This window comes from Chrysochloris asiatica, unplaced genomic scaffold, assembly GCF_000296735.1.
Source record: "Chrysochloris asiatica unplaced genomic scaffold, ChrAsi1.0 scaffold00094, whole genome shotgun sequence".
Lineage (NCBI taxonomy): Eukaryota > Metazoa > Chordata > Mammalia > Afrosoricida > Chrysochloridae > Chrysochloris > Chrysochloris asiatica.
In genome coordinates, this window is record NW_006408612.1 from 9,117,487 (window position 1) to 9,122,765 (window position 5,279).

At 42.2% G+C, this 5,279-nt stretch overlaps 1 pseudogene across 1 annotated transcript; it reads left to right on the plus strand.

The window, feature by feature from the left end:
- The first annotated feature begins 376 nt into the window (after positions 1-376).
- On the plus strand, positions 377-1,585 carry LOC102821573 (annotated as a pseudogene). Its single transcript, XR_438737.1, has one exon. The product of XR_438737.1 is annotated as a glyceraldehyde-3-phosphate dehydrogenase pseudogene (transcript).
- The last annotated feature ends 3,694 nt before the right edge of the window (positions 1,586-5,279 follow it).

Sequence of the window (5,279 nt, forward strand, 5' to 3'; positions counted from 1 at the left end):
AGGTAGTGGCTAATGATCTTTTGATGCCTTATAGTTGGCATTGGTAATCAAGATATTCTGCTAAATTTTAAGAATCATCTAATATTCCTATTGCTCTGTTGAGCATAAGGTAGGAACACAGATGGAAATCTCCTCAGAACAACTTGTTTTTTGTTTATATAGTTACCCTTATTCTGTTGTTACCCAACTTAAATTTCAATGCAGATACTGAAATATTTCCGTTTTAAACATCATTCACATAATAAATTAATTTCACATTATATTATATACTCAAAGGCCATGACACAGTTGTAAAAACTAAGCCAAAAAGAATGAGGAGCTCTCTGCTCCTCCCCGTTCGACAGGCAGCCGCAGCTTCTCTTGCAGTACCAGCCGCATCCCTGAGACAAGATGGTGAAGGTCGGAGTTAACGGATTTGGCCGTATTGGGCGCCTGGTCACCAGAGCTGCTGTTAACTCTGGCAAAGTAGAGGTTGTTGCCATCAACGACCCCTTCATTGACCTCAACTACATGGTATATATGTTCCAGTATGATTCCACCCATGGCAAGTTCAATGGCACTGTCAAGGCTGAGAACGGGAAACTTATCATCAATGGGAAGCCCATCTCTATCTTCCAGGAGCGAGATCCCACCAACATCAAGTGGGGTGATGCTGGTGCTGAATGTGTTGTAGAGTCCACCGGTGTCTTCACAACCTTGGAGAAGGCTGGGGCTCACTTGAAGGGTGGTGCCAAAAGGGTAATCATCTCTGCCCCTTCTGCTGATGCCCCCATGTTTGTGATGGGCGTGAACCATGAGAAGTATGACAACTCGCTCAACATTGTCAGCAATGCCTCCTGCACCACCAACTGTTTGGCCCCCCTGGCCAAGGTCATCCATGATAATTTTGGCATTGTGGAGGGACTCATGACCACAGTCCATGCCATCACTGCCACCCAGAAGACTGTGGATGGCCACTCTGGGAAACTGTGGCGTGATAGCCGTGGGGCTGCCCAGAACATCATCCCTGCATCTACTGGTGCTGCCAAGGCTGTGGGCAAGGTCATCCCTGAACTGAATGGGAAACTCACTGGCATGGCCTTCCGTGTCCCCACTCCTAATGTGTCTGTTGTGGACCTGACCTGCCGCCTGGAGAAAGCTGCCAAATATGATGACATCAATAAGATGGTGAAGCAGGCATCAGATGGACCCCTAAAAGGCATCCTGGGTTACACTGAAGACCAGGTTGTTCCTGTGACTTTAACAGTGACACCCACTCTTTCACCTTTGATGCTGGAGCTGGTATTGCCCTCAATGACCACTTTGTCAAGCTCATTTCCTGGTATGACAATGAATTCAGCTACAGCAACAGGGTGGCAGACCTTATGGTCCACATGGCCTCCAAAGAATAAGAGCCCCCTGGACCACCAGCCCCAGCAACAGCACTAGAGGAAGAGAGAGGCCCTCAGCTGCTAGGAGTCCTTACCCCAACTCTAATCCCCCTACACACTGCGAAACTCCAATCCTGTTTCCATCCAGACCCCCTGGAGAAGGGGAGGGGCTCTAAAGAGCCCAGTCTTGTCATGTACCATCAATAAAGTACACTATCCAGCCAAAAAAAAAAAAAAAGAATGAGGAGCATTTTTGCAATACAAAAGCAGATCATCAGAATAGGAAACGAAGCAGAAAGTTAAAAGGTTAATGAAGAGTCAACCTAATTCTGCTTTTCTTCAGCTAGCATTTTAAGCTTGACTAGACACCTCACAAGAATGACAATTGCAAGCCTGTACCTTCAATGGAGTCCTGGTGTGGCGCTGTGGGTTAATGCGCCAGACTGCAAAGCCATTTGAATCGCAAGATCAGTGGTTCAAGCTCACCAGCTGCTCCTCGGAAACCCTATACAGGGTTGCTATCAGTCGCAATTGACTCAATGGCACTTAACAACAAAACCTTCAAAGCGATACCTAAGGATTAAGAACTCATCTTTCTAAGCCCTTCCCATTACCACGTCTGCCTTTGTTCCCAAGCAAATGCAACTTCAGGACACTTTCTATGAACCTTTCCTCAAGAAGCTTCAGACCATATTACACAATCACCGAGCTGGCCAGTTATCCTTTGCTTTTGCAGGAGTAATCTATGCCACCCTATGCCACTGTAGGATAAGCGCTGAACTGCTAACCTCAAGGTCTGTGACTCAAACACTCCAGTCACTCCTTGGAAACCCTATGGTCCTTATGAGTGGAAATCAACTCAATGGCACTTAACAACAACAAACCAAGGACTCTCACTGTGCAATAAAACTTTCCTCTGAATTATAACAATAATCATAACTAACTTCACCAAAACTGAGCAACAAGCAACTCACAGATCTCAGAACACAAGCCATGGCCTCTGCCAGTTATTTCAGAGAGGGAAGGAGCTCTGGCACCTGGGTACCCAGCCCAGTGTCTCACCATCACACCAGTGTGGTTCTCCCCCAGTGCCTGAAGTCCACAGATCATCCACAATGGAAACAACTTCCCACTTGAATGGTCATAATAACTTTCATGAACCTGAAAGGGGATCTCCTGAAATATACACTTATTTAACTCTTATATAAGCTTGTTCTGAGCTGTAATTTCTTCACATGGGAAAAAACAACAACAAGTCTTCCCCAACAGGAAAGTCTTGTGGACTAGAAAAGTAAGGCACACTGAGGGGCAGGAATGGGTTGGCAAGATTCTCAGGGCACATTTGGATGAAATTGCTTTATTCACTAGGAAAAGTCCCAGCAGCGGGGAAGGAACCTCTCCTTGCCCCTTTCCTGTAAATTCTCCTCAAAGCACGTCTTACCTCCCCATAGACATTTAGAGACTACCATTCATTTAATTGCTTGAAAAGCCCAAACCAAACAAGAATCAGTGGAGCTTGGCCTGCTATTTGTTGGCTGTCTGCAGATTTACAATTTAGCACCGTGTGGATCCTCAGAGCCAAAGTGTTAAAAATCTAAGGGGCTCATTCCACCCCTCAAAATACAATGGGCAAGAGCAGAAAAGCTTCAAAGTCCCCAGAAGGCATCAAATCCAATTACATTGCAACACATGTGTGCAGCTCTTTAAGCTGCTCATTAACATTTGGAAAATTCTTCTGGTAAATGTCTTCATAACCAATTTAGCCTTCTTTTCCCTTCTCTCTACCACCCTCATTTCATAGACAGGCCACAGTAATGAGCTATATAAATGTAACTCTTTAAACGAAGAATGTCATCACTTAAAAATACAAGAGAGTGGTACATGTTGTGTATGTCTACAAACTGCAGTTGCTGTCTGTTAGAGTTTGTAACAACTTTTAAATCTGTCATCACGCCATGAATTTCATACTAAGCTCCTTCCTAGTGCTTGAGTCAGGAAGCTAAGGGGGAGCAGGCTGCATCATTTATGGGTAGACTGGTACTAGGTCAAGTGTGACATCACGCTCTGCTCTGGCCATAATGAGGTGAAAAGGCAAGACTGCAACAACATGGTGCTCTGTTTATTGAGAAAATGTAAATAGGACTTTATTTCAACTTATGATGAAACTGAAACAAAGGGTATAGATTACAGGTCTTTGACAGCTCTGAACAAGAGGATGGATAAAAAAAGGGAATGACATTTGGTAATTTAATAATAAATGCCGGAGGCAAAAAAAACCAAAGTAAGTTCCAAACAGGCTGTTCCTTTGGTCCAACTAAAACATCAGTGCATCAGCTAAGTGTTCAATTTTTGTTTCTCACCCAAGTTTAAACAAGGAGGAAATATAGAACTAAAATGCATGTGTGGGGGTGTATTTCTCTATGTTGTTGTTGTTAGGTGCCATCGAGTCAATACCGACTCATAGTGACCCTATGCACAGCAGAATGCTTACCAAACATGATTCTCCAGCAACTGGTCCCTCCTGACAATATGTTCAAAGTAAGAGAGACGAAGTTTGGCCATCTTGGCCTCCAAGGAGCACTCTGACTGCACTTCTTCCAAAACAGATCTATTGGTTCTTCTGGCAGCCTGTGGCACTTTTAATATTCTCCTCCTATAAAGTCTCTATTGTCTTGGAGAAAGCATTCAGCAGAATGTTGTTTGACATGTGGATATTAAATGTGCTTCTGATGACACTTTAAAAGAAAATGATGAACATCTGAATGATCAATGGAGGAAGGGTGATACTTTTTATGCAGTGGCAAAGAGTCTAAATTACATTCAAATGTTTAGTGGAAGGTAAAACTCTTAAGTGATAAACTTGGATATTTGGTTGAGGAGATTTCCAAGCAAGATCTTATAGGAACCACATACGATGAGAGGGGAAAGAAATGGACTTTAATGGAGCAAAATGAAATCAAAATTTAAGATTTTTAAAATTCTGTTGTACAAACTAGAATTCGCAACAAGGATTTAGTGACTCAATCTTTTGTTAAAGACATGAAGTCTGTGACTGTTGGGTCTAACCAGTTACTCTTTAGTTTAGACTGAAGAGGTTAAAAGAAAAAAAATAAGATGAAAGGAAAGAAAGCTGTCTGCTTCTTGGGTTGCTATAGGCAGGAAACAAGTCAAAGGAGCTGCAACTACTATCCTCCAAGAAAAGAAAAGGACCATCCCTGGAGCAGCTCAGAAATCATCAGAACTGTTAGAGGGCTGATTTCATTTATATATATATATGTATATATATTATATACAGTGGCATTGGGATTAGAAGAAGACTTATTAACAACCTGTGAGATATGTATATATATATATGTATGTATACATATGCAATGGGATTAGAAGAAGACTCATTAACAACCTGCGCTATACAGATGATGCAACTTTGCCTGCTGAAAGCAAAGAGAACTTAAAATACTTACTGATAAAGATCAAAGACCACAGCCTTTATTATGGGTTGCACCTCAATGTAAAAAATAACAAAATTCCTCTGAAGCAATAAATGACATCACGATAAACGGAGAAAAGATTGAAGTTGCCAAAGACTTTATTTTGCTCAGATCAACCATCAACACTCACAGAAGCAGCAGTCAAGAAATCAAACGATGTATTGCATTGGGCACATTTGCTGCACAAAACCTCTTTAAAGTATTCAAGAGCAAAGATATTAGTGTGAGGACTAAGTGTAAGGACTAAAGACCCAAGCCATGGTCTTTTCAATTGCCTCACATGCATGAAAAAGTTGGAAAATGAATAAGAAAGACTGTAGAAGAATTGATGCATTTGAGTTGTGGTGTTGGAGGAGAATATTAAAAGTGCTATGAACTGCCAGAGGAACAAACAAATCTGTGTTGGAAAAAGTCCAATCAG